Source organism: Notamacropus eugenii, chromosome 5, assembly GCF_028372415.1.
Source record: "Notamacropus eugenii isolate mMacEug1 chromosome 5, mMacEug1.pri_v2, whole genome shotgun sequence".
In the NCBI taxonomy this organism is placed as follows: Eukaryota; Metazoa; Chordata; class Mammalia; order Diprotodontia; family Macropodidae; genus Notamacropus; species Notamacropus eugenii.
In genome coordinates, this window is record NC_092876.1 from 384,442,606 (window position 1) to 384,465,815 (window position 23,210).

Here is a 23,210-nt window from a genome sequence, read left to right on the forward strand (position 1 = left end):
ATAACAATTTGTATATATGTGCATATACACACATAATATACACAGAAATATGCATATGCACATAGCATATATACATACACACATATACACTGCCACATATACAATGTATATATATGTTCATGTATACATGTGTGTACATACATACACATATGTATATATATAGATACATATACATTTAAATCTCAGTGTGCCTTTTTGTTTTATACAATAAACTTTTCCATTTAACCATCTCGCCATTCCCTGGCCTCACCCTCCCTCACATCTCTCACCCTTCTAGCAAAGAAAAACATTTAAATGAAGCCAGATGACCCAATGACTGTCTGACATTCTATATCACCTTCCACATCCTTAGTATTCATCTATCTAGAGGGTGTGTTCCTTAGAGTTATATCAGACTAAGACTGATCATTACTAATCATCAAATTTTCAACACTTTTCAACATTATCATCTATCCCTGGTGTATATGATTCTCTTGGTTCTTTCTCTGCTCTGCCTTATTTCATACAAGTCTTTTCATATTTCTCTGAATTCTCATATTTTCTCATTCTCATTACATTCCATTGAACGTATATACCACAATTTATTTGGCCAATTTCCAATCAAGGGGCATCCATATTTTGATTTTTTGTTATCACATATATCATATTTCTCTGAATATTTTGCTATATTTAGGACTTTTATGTCATTGACCTTGTTGGGACATCTGTCTAGTAAGTGGAATTATTAGGTCAAAGGGTATAAACAACCTAGTGATTTGGTTGCCAGGGCATTTCAAATTCATTATCGTGACTATCTCTTTCATAGCTCTTTCATCATTGGCTTACAATAGTTTTTCATCTTTGCTAGTTTGATGAGTAGGAGGTGAGACCTATAGGTTGTTTTAATTTGCACTTTTCCTTATCACTACTGATTTAGAGCAACATTTTTTCTGTGTTTTAACCATTGCATTTCTTCTTCCAAAAGCTATTCATATCTTTTGGTTATTTATCCTGGGGGAATATCTCCTGGTCTTATCTCTTTTCATGAATACACACACATGTGTTTATATTAATATTATTATATACACACATATGTGTGCATAATACGTGTCCCTGCATATTTTGCATATAAATTTTTTATCAGATATTTAATGAATTTTTTTCCATTCCATATTTTCTCATAGTCTGGCTTTTATATGATATGATTTTTTGTTTAGGTCAAGTACACATTTAGAGCTTATTGTGCTATCTGATGTGTAGTACTGGTCTAAAACTAATTTCCACCAAATTATATTAGGTTACATAGAAGATTTATCCCTATAGCTGAGTTTATAAAATACTGGTCTACTTCTGGAACTTATCTAATCTTGTTTTTTGAAATATTCTGTTTTTTTTTTTTAAACAATATCTAAACACAAATTTGAGAGCATGAAAGGACCTCAGCAGCCATTTAGTACAATTCATACTACACGGATATATTCGGCATATACAATAACTTACAAGTAAATGTTCAGGCTCTGCTTGAATATATATTGAATATATATATATATATATATATATATATATATCCTTGAATAGGGAGAGCCTACCATCCCTTGAAGTAGGCTATGACAGTTTAAATGTTCATTGTTGGGAAATTTTTTCCTGACCTCAAGTCTAAATTTGCCTTTTTGCAACTTGAACGACTCATTTCATTACTCCTGGTTCTGTCTTCTGGGGCCAAACAAAATGTATCTAATCCATCAACCATATGATGTCCCCTCAAATAATTAAAGAAAGCTATCATATTCTTCCCCTGACCCCAATCTTTCTTCTCCGGGCTAAACACACCCACTTCTTTTAAGTGATTCTCAAATATCATGGATTCAAGGTATATCATCATCCCGGTTGTCCTTCTCTGAATGCCCTCCATCTTATCGATTTCTTTTTTAAAATTACGTTGCCCAGAACCGAACATAACACTGCAGATCAAGTCTGATGAGCGCAGAGTGACTATTCCTGGAAACCACTTTCTTTATAATACAATCCAAGATGGTGTTATCTTTATTTGGCTGCTATATCACACTCTGGCTTCATATTGTATTTACTATCCAGTGATCCTTTTTAGAAAACAAAACAAAACAAAACAAAAACTATTGTCTCTCCATGCCTGTCCTTAGGAAATTAATTTTTCATAGCCAAGTGAAAGACTTTTTGATTATCCCTACTGAATTTCATTTTGTTGGATCCAGCTCAGCTTTCTAGCCTGTTAAGGTATTTTTAGATTCTGACTCAGGCATTCATCCTGTTAGCTATCCTTACCAGCTTGTGTCTATTAATCTGATGAGCATATCATTCACGCCTTTATGAAGTCATTAATGTAAATGTTAATTTTGAGTACATGACTAAGCACAGTTTGTTGGTGGTACTCTACTGGAAATCTGCTACCTTGACACTGAACCATTAACAACTCTTTGAGTCTGGCCATCCACCAGATCTGAATTCATTTTTGTGTATTATTTATTATTTAATCCATTTCCCTTCTTCTCCACAAGAAGCTTTCCTAAAATCTAAAAAACTATATCCATAAACATTCTCCTCATCTCTTACTTGAGTAATCCTTTCTAAGCTCCCCAAAACTGAAAAAGGTAATCTGGTATAATCTGTTTTTGATGAAGCCATGTTGGATCTTTGTAATCGTGACTCCACTTTTGAAATATTCATTAATGATCTATTTAATTTATCTTTATCCTTTCTAGAATTTCCCCCAAAATTTGAAGTTCAACTGCCAATAGTTTATAGACTCTCTTCTCTTTCCTTTTTTAAAAATCAGGATGACATTCGACCTTCTCCAATTTTGTGTTACCTCTTCTGTTTTCAGTGATCTTTCAAATATCAGTGACTCAGCAAAGATATCGTTCATTTTATCAGTACCAGAGGATGTAGTTCTCCTGGGCCAGGTAATATGAATTCATTAAGGACAAAAAGATGGGATATTACTACCCACTTATTTTGGGTATCACTTCTCTATCAATAGTTTGTTGTCTTTGCTGGTACTAATGTTATTATTTGCAGACAAACAAAAGGAAAATTGAACAATTCTCTGTTGTCAGTTATTCTTAGCCTACCAATTCCAAACCTCAAAAGGTCTTATCCTTACTTCAGTCCTCTTGTTTCTCCCAATAATAATAATGCTAGAAGAAGTGTTTTTGTGACCCTTAACTTGCTTTCCTAGCCTGAACTTATTCTGAGCATTCTAGAGACTATTTTTACAGGACAGTGCCACACATTCATATCCATTTTCCATTGCTGGGTATTGCTTTCATTTTCTATAGATTTCGTTTGAAAAACTAAAAATCGGTCAGTTTCTTGTGCATCACCATCACATCAGTCTTTTCAGACATTTCCCCTCCTTATTAGAATTGTTTCATTTTGTATCTTCAGAGTTTCATTCTTGAGTATCTCTCATTCTTAATTAACTGACTACTTCCTATTCTATGGGATCCTACTCATCTTTCCTCTGAAACCCTTCAAATATGTTTTCTTAAAATCTGGGGTTCACATAAAATTATGCCTATATTTCCTCATTCTTTTTAAAATCATAAATGGGATGGTTACTTCCCAATTTTCCCATCCTTTCCACTCCAGAAACCAATTAGTCCATTAGTGAGAATCCCAACCAAAATATAATTTCACCTTGTTGGTTCCTCCACCTTTTAAAAAGTAAAATTATCACTAAGACAGGTTAAGAAACTATTAGCTGATTTGCTTTTGGTGGGGAGAGAGAACTCTATAAGATGTCTGAATAATTGAAGTCCTTGATCACTACCAGATCATGCCTCTCTGCAAAAGCATGTTAGAGCCAGCTCAAACTTGCTAGTGATAGCTGATCATTAAATTTTCATTGTGAGCATTTATACAGCTTGATTTATTATTTTATTGATTGTTTAGATCACATAGGTGTATGTATATGTAAAATATATATATATATACATATATATATATTTGTGATATATATGAGACCCACACATATACACACTTGTGGTTTTTCCCTATACTCTTCATCTAGTTTTTCTTCTTAACCAGGTGGTCTACAGTATATTCCTAAGACAATTCAAATGGAAGAGATTCAGTTTCCTGGCATGGCACTGGTATACTGTCCAGTTTTCACAGGTGTTTCATAACAATGAGGTCAGAACAACAACTCTGTAAACCTTCAGTTTGGTAGTCAGTCTAATGCCTCTTCTCTCTCATGCTTTCCTTCAGAGTCACTTAGACACTGAGCTAGGTCTGGCAATGTGTGTGTCAACCTCATTATCAATGAGTATATCCCTGGAAAGTACACTAACCAGGTAAATGAACTCATCATCAAACGAATTCAAAACTTCTCCATTTGCTATAAATGGTTCCATGTATGGATGTGTGGTTCTGGCTGATGGCGCACCTGTGTTTTCTTGGTGTTAATTATTAGGCCAGAATTAGCACAGAACTGATCCATGCTTTATTGCATCTCAGCTTCAGAGGTTGCATTGAGTGCACAATCATCCACAAACAGAATATCATGCACTAATGATCCCTCCACATTGGTCTTGGCTTGTAGCCTTTTCAAGTTGAAAAATTTACCATCAGTGCAATAGCTGACCTCGATGCTGTGTTCATCCTCAATGAAAGCATTCCATTTGAATTGTCTTAGGAAGATTCTGAAGATCACCTGGGAGGACAAGGAACCAGACACTGAGGTAAACTCAGTAAACTGAGGTTTACTTGAACTAAAATGACAAGCATTCACACTCTACTTCAGAGAGCACAACTCCCACAGACTGGCCATGTTGTTAGATTGCAAAATGTATGTTTGCCAAAAAGACTGTTTTATGGAGAACTCCCACAGGATAAGTGTTTACGTGATGTTCGGAAGAAGTGATACAAGGACACTCTTGAGGTCTCTCTTAAGAACTTTGGAATTGATTGCGTGACATGGGAGACTCAGCACGGTATGCCCATGTCAGAAAAGGTGCTGTGTTGTATGAGCAAAAAAAAGGCAGAATTGAAACAGCTCAAATAAAACACAGGATGCGCAGATTTAGAATATCCACCCCAAATGTTCACATCAACTATTTCTGCCCAACCTGTGATACAGCATTCCAAGTTTGTATTGGTCAGATCAGCCACCATCAGACACATTGAACCTTGACTCTAGTACAGTGATGTCATTTTGGTCCTCTTTGAGAATGAAGGACAACAACCAGTAGTATAGTCCAATGAATATTTTAGTGAAAATAACAACTTCTGTTTCTCCTTCCTTTGACCTTCAACAAAATATTTTCCGTTATGCTTATCCCTTTTGATTTCTGGATTTCTTCACATGAATACACACACATACATCAGTACCTTTGAGCAGGGAATCAGCCACTATTTCTTGCTTCTTTTTCTGCTCCTTATTAGATGATCTCTTCCTTGATAGCTTCTGTGACTCAACTGTATCATTTTTGGGAGAACAAGCAGCTTCTACTTCTTCAGAAAATCCAGATCTCTCTTCTTTAGGAAAAGCCTCAAATTTATTTTTAAGCTCTAATGATAAGGCTATCCTTTTCCCTCTTTCTTTCCCCTGAGTAACACTTTTGTGTCCTCTGTCATCCTTACAAAGATCAAGTCTCCCCTTCTCCACCCTAAATCCTTCCCCAACTCCACTGAAGTCCTGCATGTGCTTCCTTTAGGAAACCTAACAATCTGAGTGGAGATGTGTTCTTTCATTCCTTTCATCATCTTCTTCAGGGGGTAGCATCTCACCCTACATAGTCATTTGGCTGTGGCAGATATATAGACATTGCACACTCAGTGCAACACACTACGTTTCTCCCATTCACCTTAATGGTTAATATTTTTAATTTTGTTTCTTGAAATTACTTGTGGACATTTATATCTCAACTCTAACACCTGACTGAAACTTTGACAGTTAATCATCGCTTCTTAATAACTTGGCAACTTCATTAAAATTATTTACCTTTGTTGTAATTCTACAGCCAGTCACATCTGTGTTCTTTTCAGCCTTTCACCAATCTCCTGTTTCCCCAATGTTTTCTTCTCACAAATTCATTCAATCAATTTGCTTAACCTACTAATTTTTTCAGTTACCTTTCCCCTGCCCACTTTTCTTTGGTTTGTCAACTGTGTTTTTCTTCCTAAATCTAATTTTTCAGGTTCTATTCTTTAATTCTCCTCAATCATTTTATATCCTCCTTAATTGTCCTTGGGTCAACTCCTCTTAAAATTCAGAAGGATAATCTGAAGTAGCATCTGAGCTTAGAAATTATTCCAAACTTGCTGGATTTCTCTTTCCCACCTTCTCTACCATTGACTCACTAATCCTAATCCCTCCAACGTATCTATTTTCCTTATCTTTTTTAGTGAGCTTATGTTCTTCTCTTTTCCTACTCCTTCCAGAACTTTCTCCAATGAAAGACAGAAGTAATTTTGTGCATTACCTCTTTGAGATCTTGTTAAGCTACAACTCTTTCATGCCTGATTTTTTTTTATTCTTCACTTTGCTGTTCTAGTCATTTTGTCTCTTCAAATGAACTCTGTTATTATAGGACTGGGGACTAGGATTCATTGATATGAGGAACAACCTGTACCAATGCAGGGCATCTTTGCAATTTTTAGTCCTCTCAAGTTGGTTAGAGCACTTAGAGGTTAAGTGACTTGTGAAGGGTGACATAATATAAATCAGTGCCAGTAGTTGAATCCAAGTCTTCCTGCCTTTGAGGTCAATGTTGCCTTTCCTGTTGTGATAGACCATTTATTCTCTAGGGTTTGCTAAGTTAATCATTATATCTATAAGGAGGAGTTGTTTTTGTTTTTGTTTTTGCTGAGTTCTATTATACCACTAACTTCTTGCCTTCTTACAATTACTATAATTTCAAGAATTATATCAAATAGTGGTATGGACAGGAGGCACCCTTGCTTTATGCCTGTAGTTGGATCCCACTGTTTCACCAGTGCAGATCATACACTTTTCACTCTATTAAAGAAGGTTCTTTCTATTCATATGGTTTTTAGAGTTTTTAACATAAGTATGGAATTTCATCAAAGTCTATCTTTGCATTTCTATATTCTATTTTAGCATGTATTTTGTAGTTTATGTGGCTATTTTCCTGATTTTAAACAATTTTTATGTATGTATACACCTACATATTGTCTAAATAATATTTTGGACATATTGTTATAGATGCATTTCAAATATTTTTTGCACTAATTTCATTATTGAGAATATTTTCTAATCTATTTTCAATGTTGTATCCCTTCTGGCTTAAGTAGAAGAACCACATTTGTCTCATAAAAGGAATTTGGTAGAGTGTCATGCTTTTTAATTATTGAGCCACTTTTAAAAAATGCAAGTATTAATTTCTCTGTGTATATTTGATACAATATACTGGTAAATTCATTGGAGCCAAGGTTCCCACTGCCTGAGCCTATCTGATATCACATGTATGGCTAGTTTTTTTTTTCATTTATCTTTCTGATATTTGGGTTGATTAAAATTTCTTTTTTTTTTATTACCTCAGGTATTTTGCATTTTGGTACTTATCCTTTTTTCCTTTAAATTCTCAGTTTCTTAGGCATATTTCTCAGTTTCTTACCCATAGCAAGTCTAATAATTTTATTTTCTGTTCATTGCAAAATCTTTATTGCTACCATTTTTATTTTTATAACTTGTTTTCCCTATTTCTTTTAAAAAATTAGATTCATGAACTTTGTCAGTTAAAAATAGCTCTGTATTTATATCTTCTAAAAGACTTTTTCCAATTTGTTCTATTTCTCTTGAGACTTTTAAGTTTTTTCTATTTTATTTTGGGGAGACTGTTATTTTATTGATTTTCTTAATTTAACAAAAATACATGATCAATTCATTTACCCTTTCTTTTTATATTTGTAAATATATGTCTTCAAAACTGTAATAGTTCCTCTGAGGATTGCTTTAATTGCATGGCAATTTTTTTTTATGTTTTTATGTTTTTAGAGCCTTTTTTCTTTATGCAGTTAATTACTGCTATCTGTAAAAGATGGGTTAAGCATTTCTGTCATGAGTTTTTGTGACCTAGCACATGTGCGATATTTGTAAAGTTACTTTTGATGTTGAGAAATGTGTATATTCTTTAATGTTCCCATTTAGAAGATGTAAGAAGTCTTTAAAATTTTAATCTTTCTAGAAATTTGTTGATGTCTATGCTTTCTTTTTTATTTTCAGCTTTCCATTAGATTTACTTAGCACTAAAAAGTGAGTATTAAAGTCTCTTAACATGATTATGTTGCTGTCTATCTTTTGTTGCAATTTGATTAGCATTTCTTTTATGAATTTAGATACTTTCATTGTGCTTAATGTACATAAGGCCTTGTGCTAAGCACTATATGTGATACAAAGCAGCACTGTCCATGCTTTCTGTCTTGCTACACTGGTGAGGGGAGTAGGTATAGGAACCTATCTATGAACTGGCAGAGAAAAGGAGATAGGGCTATACATAGGGATATACTTTAGTGGATAGAGTTCACTCCCAGTGAAGTAGATGTCAGGTCCTAAGGTTCTGACAGGAAGAAATCAGTAATGCTTAGATACAAGATGGTCTTCTTCCAATGGCACATTAGCATCTGGGAACAGGTCTTTAGCAACTACATTACTTCAACATTTACTTTGTCCTCTTGTGTGGAAGGTAAGGGATTATAGACTGATCCTTTGAGTTTCTCCCTGCACCCTTCTCTTAGTTTTCTAGCACTCTAAAATGATTAAGGCCCATTTACCTACATGGGTAGCTTTGGGAAGAAAGAAGAAAGAGAAAGAGAGAGAAAGAAAGAGAGAGAGAGGGAGGGAGAGAGGTAAGAGGTAATAACTCAAATTCCTTTAGCAGGCAATGAAAGCCTCTTAACTTAGACATGCAAGTTTGAAAGTATGGCTATCCTCAGGGGGAGTAAACATATTAACCTCAAACTCATTTACACTAATGTGTGTTAAGAGGCAGAAAGAGGGACAGAAGGAAAGACCAGAAATATGACCTATACATAGCTGAGACAAGGGATAAAGGTACTAGTAGGACTGTGCCAAATTCTGCATTTTCCTTATTTACAAAACTTCAGCTGCCTGGTCTTATGACCTTTGAAGGAATGTGCATGCATGATGAAGGATGGACTACTCAGCTTGATGCAAAATAACAGTCTAGTCCAAGTTGGAGACTGGGGCCCTTCTGGGAAGCAGTGGTCTGACCACAAGAGGTGTGGCATCAGCCATTTGGACAGTGGGAAGATTAGTCCCAATTTATCTTAACCCCTCACAGCCAATCAAGCCAATAGAAGTTCTCTGGAACACAACTAAGCTACCATCATCGGCTCTTATGACTTAGCACCTTCAGACTCAGTCCTTCATTCCGTATACATCTGGCCTCCTGTGGTTGTGCCCAGCTTTGGCCCCTTAGGATGATTATATCATAACTTACAACTAGGCACTTTCATTAATTGGACAGGTAAATTATCCATCCTCTCTCTAACAGTGTTGTCACAACCAAATCACTCAGTAGGTGGGTTTGTGCTCTGATTTAGTGGTTGGTAAGACAAAACTCTTTCTTTTCCTTCTTTCCTTCCCAGCACAGGATGACCAAACATATACAGATTATTTATGAAGTGGTACTCATCAAAACTATCTGTTACTGGGTAAGAAATGGAGTGATAGATCAGTGGAATAGTACACAAGACATTGTAGTAAATGATCACAGAAATTTAATATTTGATAATCCCAAAGATCCAAACTTTTGGGACAAAAATTCATTATTTGACAAAAACTGCTGGGAAAACTGGAAAACAGTACAGTAGAAACTAGGTACAGACCAAGATCTTACACTGTATACAAAGATGAGATCAAAATGAGTACATGATTTAGAAATAACAAATGATATCTTAAGCAACATGGAATAGTTTACCTGTCAGATCTACGGATAAGGGAAGAATTTAGAACAAAACAAGACATAGAGAACGTTATAAAATATAAAATGAATAATTTTGATTATATTAAAATTAAAAGTTTTTGCACAAACAAAATCAATGCAATCAAAATTAGATGAAAAAAAGACAACTGGGGAAAATTTTTTACAGTAAATATTTTGGATAAAGGCCTCATTTCTCAAATATGGATAACTGAGTTAAATTTATAAGAATACAAGTCATTCCCTAATGGATAAATGATCAAAGGATATGAACAGACAATTTTCAGATGAAGAAATCAAAGCTATCTATAGTTGTATGAAAAAATGCTCTAAATCACAATTAATTAGAGAAATTTAAATTAAAACAACTCTGAGGTATCACCCTATACCTATCAGATTGGCTAATACGACAGAAAAAAAGAAATTTTTCTTTTTTTGGAGGGGATATGGGAAAACCGGGACACATAGTATTGGTGGAGTTGTGAACTGATCCAACCATTCTGGAAAGCAATTTGGAATTATCCTGAAGGGCTATAAAAACAATGCATACTGTTTGATCCAGCAATACCACCACTAGAACTGTATCCTTAAGAGTTTTTTTTTTTAATAAAGGGAAAAGCACCTATTTGTCCAAAAATATTTATAGCAGTTCTTTTTGTTGTGGCTAAGAACTGGAAACTGAAGGGATGCCCATCAATTGGGGAATGGCTGAACAAATTGTGACATATTATCATAATGGAATATTATTGTGCTATAAGAAATGAGAAGCAGGATGATTTCAGAAAGACTTAAATGAACTGATACAGAATGAAGTGAGCAGAAGCAGGAAAACACTATACACAGTAATATTATATGATGAACAACTGTGAATAACAGGCAATCACAAAAGACTCAGTATGAAAAATGCTGTCTGCTACAGAGAAAGAACTGATGGTGTTTGAATACAGATTGAAGTATGCTATTTTTCACTTTCTCTTGTTTCTTTTGTCTTGCTTGAGTTTTCTTCCACAAAATGCTAAAATGGAAATATTTTGCATGATTGCATGTGTATAACCTATATCAGATTGGTTACCATCTCAGGAAGGGGCACAAGGAGGAAGGGAGGGAAGGATAGAATTTTGAACTAAAAACTTAAAAAAAGGTTAATTGTTTTTACATGTAATTGGGGAAAAATGAACTATTAAAAATGAAAAAAGAATTCAATATGACATTCTCACCATGAAGAGGCATTAGTGCCATGCATGACATATAATAAATACTTATAGAGCGTATGATTGAATGAATATGAAAGCAGAAGCTAATATATGCATACACATATGTATATGTGTGTGTGTGTATATATATATACATATATATTTGGCTGGGAAAAAATTTGAAACATATGAATTGTAATGAGCGACTATTGTCTTTCTCTCCAACTCACTTTTCCTAAGTACTTTCCTGTTTTTATCAAGGTTACTGTCATCCTTTCAATCTCCCAAGTTCTCAACCTCCTTTTTATCCTTGACTCCTCACTGAATTAAAACTGCCTTTTCCAAGGTTGTTAATAACTTCCTAATTACCAAATCTTATGACCTTTTCTCAAAATTTATTCTTGGTCTCTCTCCAGGATTTGTCACTTTTGAAAACCTTCTCCTCTTTCTCCTCTTGGCTGCTGAAATAGACATGTCTTTTGCCAACAAAACCCTTACATCTGTATGCTTAAGAGATTTGGAAACAATTTCCTAAACTGCTTAAAATCTTTCAAATGAAGAATTTCAGTGAATTGTGAACTCATTTGGTAAAGGTATAAAACAGCAATAGCTTCAGTAGCTTGTAAGAACAATTGATTGACATAAAGGAAGACTGAAATTTACTAGCCTAATTTCAACAAAATCTTATAATTAAATCATAATTAAGATTTACATAAATGAGATTGAAAAATGAGTATTATGATTAAGTAAGTGCATCAATGACGCACTATTTCTGTTTGGGTATACACATACGTGTGTGTGTGTGTGTGTATATATGTTATATACATATATACATATATATATGTTTCTGAGGTATCTTTTTCTTGTTATGACAGTCATTAAAAATTAAGTTTAAAAATCTACTAAATTTAGAATAGAATGGTTGCATCCCAAAATGTTCAACCAAAGTTATTTTTTAAATGTAGTATTCTTTAAATCATTGTCATTCTCACTAAAATATCATTGTTAATAATATTTTAGTGAAAACAAAATTGTTTTATACCGTTAAAAATAAAATATTATTTTGAAAATGTCATTTCATCTTCATTTCATCCTTTTAAAATTTCTATTTTTGTGTAACATAATATGTACATAAGTAATATACCTACAATCTATTGGTATAGTGAGGTATTATGATATTTGTAAATAAATAGATATAAATACATTGGGGGTTCATGCACAAAATTTTAATAGTAATAGGGGTGCTCAATCCAAAAAGTTTAGAGGTCATGGGTTTAAGCTTTCATCTTTCTATCACCTTACTTCCTTTAGTTCAACAAACATTTGAGTATACTATGTTTATGGCAAATCATACATGGTTGCTGAGGAGAAGGGTAATATAAGTAAGATGATCTGTGCCTTTAAGCAGCTTCTGACTTCCTCTTCCAGTTTGCTTACTCTTTATTTGGCTCATATCTTTCTTATTGGAGAGTGGTAGAGAAAATTTATGGTTATGTGCAATCTGATTGGCCTGGGAGACAGGACAAAGTGAGGTGGGGAGTAAGAACTGATTTGTAAACTTATGCAACCATCTGCCTACTCTGAAAGCTCCTGATGGTCTTTAAGCTATATGCAATGTATGTCAGCCGAGGAACTAGCTAAGAAAACCAGAACTGAAACTTCATTCCTTCTCTGCAGACAATTTACTTGTGGTTAATGGAGAGCTGACTGAATGATATTATTCATCTGAAAGAGATGCATGCCTTTTACTTAAAATAAATGTCACAGCTTGGTTGTTTCCGTTTTCCCATTCTTTTAAAATGCTTTCACAGTCTGGCAAGATCTTCCCTGGGATAATACCTAACGTATTATCCCTAAGATAATATCTACAACTCTCCTGATCTTTGTGTCATCTGTGAGTTTTGACACAGTGCATATCAAACACGTTCCTAAGTCACTAATATAAATGTTAAGTAAATCTAGCTCCAGGGAATCCCACTTGTCATCTTCAGTCAGAAAGATCCATTATAATTTATGATTATGCAGTTATCTGTGCATTCCACAGGTCCACTATTTTAATCGCACTATTTAATTTCTCCTTTGAAAGTTACTTTTAATGAATATTTGCTTAAAATTGATATAGCTTAACTAGTTAGCTAGCTAAAGTATTTATTAAGCACTTGCTATAAGTCATACAGTTAAGTGGTAGAAATATAATTACAAACAAAAAGATGGTCCCTGCCCTCAGGGATCTTATATTCTAATAAAGGAAAGCTACATATCCAGGGGAAGCAGAAAGAGCAGAGAAAGGCACAATACCCACCTGGGGCATGGAACAGAAGTTCGAGGGAAATTATTAATATAAATATCTAATTTATTTACTCTTTCTAGTTGGTTGAGATATTTTCTTTTACCAGATTCATCCTTACACCTACTTAGCATCATATTTCTTATCAGTGTCTCATAATTCCTGTAATAATAATTGATTCTCATCCCCAAAATGAGAAAGGTCAGTTTAATTGTAAGGTTGCAACCTCTATTCTCTTAATTAATTTAAATTGCTTTCAAATAGTTCTTTTAAAAATATTTGATCCCCTTTCTTGATATTTGATCTAGACATTAATAATACTGAGAAGGCATTTTAATTAATTCTTTTATTAGCTTTGTTGAATTTGAACCTTAGATATAATGCTACAGAGTACAAAATCAGACTTTCCTTGATTATACAGTGTTAATCCAGATTAGGGCTGCCAGAAGGCTCTAAGTAATGCATCTTTTCATTCTGCTGGTTAGTCAGGAACTACTGTGTCAACAACATCTGGCATTGTCTGGCTTTCATTCCCTTTGGAACTGGGAACACATTCTCCTTGGCTTTACCATCTCATATTTTACAGGGTCTTATTCTATCAGACACATGTGGGGTTTTTAAAATACAGTGAGGATAGCAGGATTATTTTACTTTGTTTTCAATAGATTTAGTATGCATGATGTAACAAATATTTCACATTATCCAAATAGGAAGTTACAGTGCATGACATGCAATTTTCTTTTTTTTATTTGTTTGGTTTTTTTGTTTTGTTTTGTTTTTGGAGGGGGGAAAGCAAGGCAATTGGGGTTAAGTGACTTGCCCAAGATCACAGAGCTGGTAAGTATCAAGTGTCTGAGTTTGGATTTGAACTCAGGTCCTCCTGACTCCAGGGCTGGTGCTCTATTTACTGTACCACTTAGCTGCCCCATGACATGCAATTTTCAAAAGATTGTTATTGAAAGCTGCATTTCTAGTTCCTCTATATTCATTTTTGTGATGATTATCTTATTCCTACATTCATAATAACCATCCTAAATATACAAAATTGTGCCATTATCTACATACACGTCATTACTTTTAATAAAAACAAGCATTTCAAGTAATTATCCCTACAATGAGCCATTAACATTCTAAAGTAGCTCAGTAATAACTATGAATGTCTTTTGTTGCTTTTAAAGTTTTTCTTACATTTAATATCCACTTCTTGCTCCTGTTACATAACCACCTCTTTTGTGAAATAAACTACTACAATGTTAAAACAAACAAAACACATTTAAAGGAAAAACAATATCCCATTTGGAATTAAATTGAACTTCAAAATTGTGACAACACCCAGAGAATAGTGTCTATTAAACTTGGTGGTTTGTAACATTCCAAACAGTGAAAAGAGAGCCTATTTTCCTTTCTTCTACTCTCCAAAAAGTAGTTCATTTAAAACAAAACAAAAAATTAAGATGCATTGCTGGCATGCTTTTTTTTCGCTAGAATTTAAAATAGAAATGGCAATATTAGCTTCCCCTCCTCGTGTCCCTCTTCTCAGGTTTAGGGACAAGTCTTTATACAACTGAGAAGCAGCTCAAGTTCTTTTTGGAACCCTTTCACTCGTCCTTCAGGATTCCTTCCCTCTCTTATCCCCCTAACCTTCTGACACACCCATTCCTTTGTCCCATTCCTTCTCTGTTAACTAGCATTCCCAATGACTGAGGTAACAGTAGAATCTCAGGATTCTGCCTTGGTCAGACCACACCTTTGCTACTCTGTTTAGTTCTGAACACCGCATTTCAGAGGAAACAATGATAAGCAGGAGCCCATTTGGGGAAGGGCATCCAAGGGGACGAAGGGAGGCAAAATCACATCTCATAAGGATTGTTTGAAGAAACTAGGAATGTTTTCCTTAGGAAAAACATAACAATTGTTTTTAAATATTTGAAGACTTGCTACATTAGAAAAAGATTTGATATTATATGTGGTTCAAGAATTTGGAGAACATTGCAGAGAGGCACATTTAAACTAAATATAGAGAGATCTGACTAGCAATTGGAGCTACCCCCAAATGGCATTAGCTCTCTCATGAGATAGAGAATTCTCTATCACTGGAGGTGTTTAAGCAGAGACTGAGAAACAATTTCCTGGAATATTGTAGAGAAAATTCATGCATGAGACAGGGAGTTGGGATAGATTAATCAATCAAAAGATCCCTAAGGCCACTTCATACCTAGACTTGATGACAAGTCATATGTTCAATGATAAGAATTAATGTACAATCCTTCCAAGGAATATTTTGTATTTTAAAAGACTATTCAAGATCCACTGCTTCAAAACTCAAAGAAATGAAGCAGTAATGGTGGAATAAAAGGGATGAAGCTGATATTTGGGGAGAAGTGACTCTGGCCACCTCTAATCTGGGATTCCTTAACCAAAAATAGAATAATCTGGATCAAATATTTGGGTTTTTTGTGTCCCCAAAATAAAATGAAATATTTGAATTGTATTAAATTCTGAGAGCCTGAGCATACTAAATCAAATTAAATTATAATTCTATAGTAATTTACATACTATGACAAATTAAAAAAAATTTTTTTTTAATTCCACTTCCTTGTAGTAAGAAATGATATATTTAGGTACTACGTACTATGTGTCCAGTACTATTCTAAATTCTAGATTATAAAGAAGCAAAGTGATACCTGCCTTCAAGGAACTTTTATTTTAATGTGGTAGATATTTATAGGAGCTGGTAGACAGAGAAGAGTGCTTTGGTAGGGAAATCACAGTGATAGGGAAAGAAGCCATTGAACACTTCAGGTGGTCCTTTCCAGAAGTGCCATTTGTCCAGAGTAGATAACAAGAAAATATGGTGGGTGCAAGGAGCTTGAATGACTGGAAAATATTGGCATCTTATGACATAGTGCACAAGTCCTAAGAACTTGCCTGAGGCACAGTGAAGTTAAATGAGATGTACAGGATCACATCCACTAAGAAATTTCAGGAGCTTCATTTGAATACAATTCTGCTTAACTCAAGCCATTATTTTTTCCCACTAAGCTGCACTCTCATGTGCCTAGACAGACTGTTTTTTTTAAAAAAGACATTACTTCAAATGAACCATCACACTGGGTCCACCTGGAACTCTACTATTGTTAAATAGTATTAATTACATTTGAATTAATGTTGTTTTGTGCCTTTCCCAATATGGGATCACTCAATCTTCTAACAATCTATGACAAAACAGAAAAATTTCTTAAGACTGTAAGTAACTCTCCATGTACTCTTTAGAATGCAAAGAAAGGACAAATGCTTATAAAGATATACAGTGCAAAATCATTAATAAACAATGAAAATATAAGAGCAGCAGAGATGTCCAGCAAATTCAGTTACACTAAAGACATTCTAGTTAGAAAGAACCTAAGTATCAGTTTTATTGTGTATTTTAAGCTGTGATTTGTTTTTCTTTTGCATCATTTTTTTCCCTTTGTAAGTGACATCCTTATTTAGGTAATGTTCAAGGGCTGGCTGTCATAACTAGAAGCCAGAAACCAATGAATTGTTTTACTACATTGGTATTTCAATAGCCATTTAAACAGTTAATGAAAATTCAAACCATGGAGCTATGGCTTCTTGTTCTAGAGGCGTGAGAAATTAACAGCATCTTATTTGATCTTAGAAATTGTACAATTACTTTAGTCTCATATCTGTTATTCTGGAGAGATTTAAGAGCCACAATATCAAGTTTCATGAGTATGGACTGTGTCACATCTCAGGATTCCTTCTTACTCTGTGATTCCTTAATTTTCAAATAGTCTTTGTTGGTAACATTTAAAACACACACACATACACACACACACACACACACACACACACACACACACACACACACACACACACACACACACATACCCAAGCCTTGAATTCTGCAACTTCTTGAATTCATGCCTCACTGCCTGGAGGAAAATGGTACTTAGACCTATATTTTCTCTCTTGAAGGATAGATAATGAATCTTTATGAGGCATATATTATGTGCTCTACACAGCAGTAAGTTTCCATTCAAATTAGGGTTGTGAAGGCTTAGGAAAATAGCTTGGTGAAGGGACTTTATAAAAAATAATTAAGCTTATGAGCTGGAGATGAGCCCAAATAAAATCACTGTAGTCTCTCCATTTCTGTAGTAGTTAACTATTTAAAAATGAAGCTTTAGGCACTCCCATACTTTTTAAAATTCAAATCACAGATTGTACTCCCCCAAATGTAATTTATGTCAAAGAATCCCAATATAATGATCTCGTTCAGGACACTGACTTCTCATTCTGCATTAATTCAGCTGTCTACCTAACTATTCATACCTCTATAGTAGGTCAGAACCTTTGTCAAGAACACTACTCCAAAACCAGAATAAGAAGAATAATACCCTCATTCACTGTAATAAGCCTTTCTGAATTTGAGCCTTTGGGAAAGACAAGTAATTTATTTAGAAATTTGTGAAGCATAGTTAAAAAAAAAAACTGGCCCCAATGGTCTCTTCTAAATATCATTTCAGGGGTTACAATGTCCACATTGGACTCCATAAAGGAGACAGCTTTCTCTCAGTTACCTATGATAAGTAGAAGATAGCCAATACATACAGTAGGCATTCAATTTCTCAGGCAATCCCAGGACAATGAAAAAAAATTCACTTCCTGCATAGACAATGAGTGAATATGATTGTCATGTGATATCTTGACAACCAGCTCCGGCTTTGGGAGTGGCTTAGGTTTACTACAACTGCTGTAGCTTTTGAGATTGCATTTAATTCTTTTAAATGGGCTGTATTATATTAACTCCAGCCTTGAAAATGAATAGGGATTCTCTTATTCATTCCACAAATATTTACTGAGTTCTTACCATATGTGTGTAAAAAGGTGCTGGGGTAAGTAAGAGAAGGAGACACAAAGGAATAAAAACCAAGGCTTCAACCCTGAAGGGGCTTGTGATGACTACATCTTTGTCTCAAGGTAAGGATTGGAAAATGTAACCAGTTTGACCTTGAAATCAATTCTATTCCACTCCAAAACAGTAGGATTTATGAAAATCAGTGAGTGAATCATAAAATAAGTGAACAACAAAGACATCAAGATGTTAACAAACTTTTAGTATAATTATATCACAATATTATACTTCAATAATTTTGTTATTTTATTTTAAATTATAATGTTTTAAAACCACTGGGCTAACAAGTACGTGATTTAGTAGGATTCTATATGAAGCAAATTTTTAAGCAAATAATTCGTTGAACAAACCCCTATGAGAATCAATGTCAATCCTCATGAGACATGAATGAATTCTAGGGCTATCTAACCCCTACCCAAGCTAACTCAGCCAATGTGATAGTAGAACAGTTAATTCATTTCACATGGGTGAACAGCTGACTTCCCAAGAGTAATTTGCTTTATTGTAGGATTATGTGCAAAAATAATGAGAGTCACTTATGGTATTTATTACCCAATAGAGAACAATGGAAATTCTCACTGGAGAGAAGTTTAGACATACAAGAAAAAACAGTAATGACATTTTATATTCTTTTCAATTTTATATTTTTATATTCTTTTTAAGTTTTTTATATTCTTATCCAGATTCTTGTCCTTAAAGAATCTTATGTGTAGTACAACTTACAGCCTTAAAACTTTATAAATTATAAGAAGTGATTTCCCCCCTTCTTAAATCTCTTATACTTTGGACTTTTATTTGGACTATTTCGGCATTTCTTCTGCATTTATTATGTCATAACTTGTGTTCTAGTTGTTAATATATTTGTCTCATACCTACAAACTGATTGTAAGTTCTTTGAGGGTGCAGCAGGTTGCTTTGTCCATGTTTACATTCCCAGTACCTAGCATAGTGATCTGCACACAAGACATAATTGATCGATGTTTATTCATCAAACTAAAATGGTTTTCCCCAATTTAGATGAATTCTTCTCTTGAGGTATTTGGACTTAGGTGTTCTTCTTCCTTCTTTCCTTTCCTAATGAAGAAACATTTAGATGATAGAGTGTTTTCTGTAGTACGTTGTCCATAAAAAGTCTTAAAAAAACCAGAACGTTCAAACTGGAATTGAGTATAGAGATAATATAGTCTAATTTCTTCATTTTGGAGAGGGATCTCCATTTGGGATCTGGAAAGAAGAAAAGAATTGCCAACTAGTCATTAGAAAAGTCATGTCAGATTGAAAGGTCATCTGACTTCAAGTCCAGAACCTTATATGAAGCCATGTTAAATATTTGTTGATTGAGATCTTGACTAAGGATGATCAGGGAAAAGCCTTGAGTACATTTATGGCAATATTTTATTTTAGTATTTATTTATTTTGAATCAGTTAATGTGATTAATTATTTTAAAGTTCCTGAAAATAAGATGGGTGTATTATAAAGCAAACTGCAAAATTTCAAATAAGTATTGTGGTTCAAGCAGATTTTTTTCATGTTCCCAGTGCATGTAAATATAAATCTCTATTATTAGGGAAGCTGCTTGTGTTATTAGTATGTTAGAAAAACAAATAATATTTATCGATGCTTTTTATTTCCCATTGGTATTGAATGCCCCAATTTTTATTATGCCAAATTAAAATTCAATATTACCTTTTTTCTAATGTCTGTGTTCTGAGAATTCTTCACTTTGAGAGAAGTGGAATATATGTATTTAATATAATCTGAATGTAGCATATGTTTATGTATGCTAACATGCATTATTACATACAGTTGTTAAAAATGATCATTTCTTTACTAATATAGAGTAGATACCTTTCAATACCAGTATACTATTAATAAATTTCACAAGTTCTATTTTTGCATAGTCTTTAACATTTTCCAAAGAGAGCAGTATCCATTTATGTTCATAATTTTGTAGGTAACAGATATAATGTATTCTAAAACTATTAATACTAGAACTACTGTTAGTAATAATAAAGTTGTAGGAAAAAGTAGAAGTAAATACATTAGACCATTATAGTTTCATTACTTAAGTGAAAGCATACCTAGTCTACCTCGGTAAAACATGAAATCACGTATTTTCAGGAAAATAAAAACTAAATTATTAAAATTTGAGACTCTTCTGGAAACATTAACTTTCTGTTGAACTGGATATATTTTGGAGGAGGGCATTCAAAACTCTCTATACTTAAAATGTATTAGATTAATAAGGCAATTATCTTGACACTTCCTAGTACTTTTATAGCTTACATTACATAGCCATTCTTTAAAATAAGGGCTATATTTTCCCATTGGTTACCATAACATCAGTGGGAGGGGGAACATTCATAGAAAATGCTATCACAAAAAATAGGTAACTGGGCTGGTTTTGTCCCTACCAGAGCACCTTTCTACCTGTGGTATGATATGATATAATATAAAATAATATAATATAATACAATACAATAATGATCCTGTTTAATTCTATGTATAGCTACCAATAAAACCTCCTGGTCCAGTGATGTCATTTGACTGAGTTGACTTCACTACTGCATACTGTTGGAGTTCTTTGCTGATATAGTCTATCTGTTGTGTTGCCGTTTGCTGCTGACTCCACTAAGCTTTACTGCCACTCTTTAAATATTGTCTACTCTTTGAGTCAGAGTGGGATGATTTCTTTCCATTTCCATCATGTACCAAGTCAATACTTCAGTTTGAGTAAATCAATTCAGAAATTTTACTTAGCAAGATGAGAGTGGGTTAGCAATATCTCTGCCCTACATTTTGGTCCTAATAAAATTACTATGAGAGCACTTCACATGATATTTGTGCATTTGTCCAATCTCAATTAAATCAAAAGAGGCAAGTATGTGGCTCAGTGGATAGAGCATTGGCCCTGGTGTCAGGAAGACCTAAGTTCAAATCTGGTCTCAGACAGTTACTAGCTATGTGACCCAGGGCAAATCATTTAATCTCTGCTTGCCGTAATCCACTGGAGAAGAAAATGGCAGACCACTCCTAGTATCTTTGCCAAGAAAACCCCATGAGCAAAATTGGTGTGACATGGTCCATGAGGTCATGGCCCAATTCTTGCTGGACACAACTTAATGTCTGAACAACAACAAAAATGAATAGAAATTCTGAAAACAGAGTTTATTGTCACATCTATCTTTATAACTCTAACATTTAGCATAATGCCTCATACGTAGTAGGTACTTCATAAATGATGGTTGAATTGACTTGAATTATAAGGAGCAGAGCTATATTCAAATTCAGGCATTTATTAGTACCCTTTCCAATATACTGCTGGTTTGCTGTTCAACCTGAATTATCTAAATAATTTACTAATAATTTTACACTTAGTGGCTTTGGTTACCCATTCACTGAGTTTTCATGATTCATTTTTCTAAAAGTGTGTATTAAAGGCAATTTTCAAGGTAGAATAGCTGAAGAAAAGATGGTACAGTTGTTGAGGTGGGACAGCAGGTTGTGGTGTGACTAAGCTTATTTGCTCCAGTCCTTTCTAACCCTCTGCCTTCTCTTCCTGAATTACTTTATTTGGAATGAATGTCAATAGTATTCAGTGGAAGGTAAATTGTTATGGTCTGTGGAGGGTTTGAGTCAGAAGGAATCATTCAGTCATTCATATACAAGGGGTCCTGTTGACAATAGCTTTTTCACATTGTCTTCTGAGCGATGCTCCTTTTAGTGTGGGTAGAATAAGACATTTGGCTCAGCCCAGTGTAAAGGATGGTTGTCATACTAAGATATGTAGCAAATAGAGTACCTTGTCTTGAGTCAGGAAGACCTGAATTCAAATTTGACCTCAGATAATTACAAACTGGTAACTCTGGGCAAGTCACTTAAGCCCTGTTCACTTCAAGTTCTTTTTCTGTAAAATGGAGGTAATAATAGCACCTACCTCCCAGAGTTGTTTTGAAGATTAGCACAGTGCCTGGCACATAGTAGGCACTAAATAAACATTAGCTATTATTATATAACTTTTTCCCTTCTTTGGATCCCTTCTTCAAGGGGGGAGAGCACCAGTTGTTTAGTTAATATGTGTACAGTAATGGCGAATGAGAAGGTCTTCCTGGTGTCCAGAGCCATAAAGGATTACTGATGGTCAGTATTCCGAATCATTTTCTATTGTTAAATCAAAGAGTACAAAACTATGATAAATTGCTCATTAAGCATAAAGTAATCAATTTTGGTATTTGGTAGATCTCTAATCTCATTGTGACAAATGATAATGAATTCAAGTAAATTAATATCTTTGAAATTCTATTCCTTGGCTAGCATCCCTTAATATGCCTTTCAATTTTTCTCTACATTTATCATAGGATTGTAGATTTAGAGTTAGGAGGAACCTTCCAGGTCACTGTGTCCCACCTGCTAATTTTCCAAGTCAGAAAACTGAAGTTCAGAAAGGATGTGACTTGCTCAGGCTTGTGCAATTAGTAACAGCCTTGGGTCCAAAACCTTACTACTACCTGTGTAACCTTGGACAAATCACTTTACCTCACTGGGTCTCAGGTTCCTCATTGGTTAAATGAGGGGGTTGGATTAGAAAAGGAGAACGAGGAGAGAAACAAGCATTTATAGAGTATCTACTATGTGCTAGGCACTAAGGCTAGTGATTTCACTTGATCTTCACAACAATCCTGGGAGGTAGCTGCTATTATTATCTCCATTTTACAGATGAGGAAATTGAGGCAAATAGAACTTAAGTGACACGCAGAGGGTCATACAACTAGTAAGTAACTGAGGCAATATGTGAATTCAGCCCTTCCTGGCTCCAGGTCCAGTGTTCTATGATAACAGCTTCTTCTCAGATGGTTTTTGAAGTCCTTTCTAGTTGTAGCTATGT

The 23,210-nt window shown here is 34.3% G+C and overlaps 1 long non-coding RNA gene across 1 annotated transcript in view; it reads right to left on the reverse strand.

The window, feature by feature from the left end:
* Positions 1–18,546: 18,546 nt before the first annotated feature.
* The window catches only part of LOC140506831 (uncharacterized), a 30,480-nt gene continuing 25,816 nt past the window's right edge, over positions 18,547–23,210 (reverse strand). The window contains exon 2 of the long non-coding RNA XR_011968107.1: positions 18,547–19,548. This is a non-coding gene — a long non-coding RNA (uncharacterized lncRNA). The remainder of the gene's footprint in view (positions 19,549–23,210) is intronic.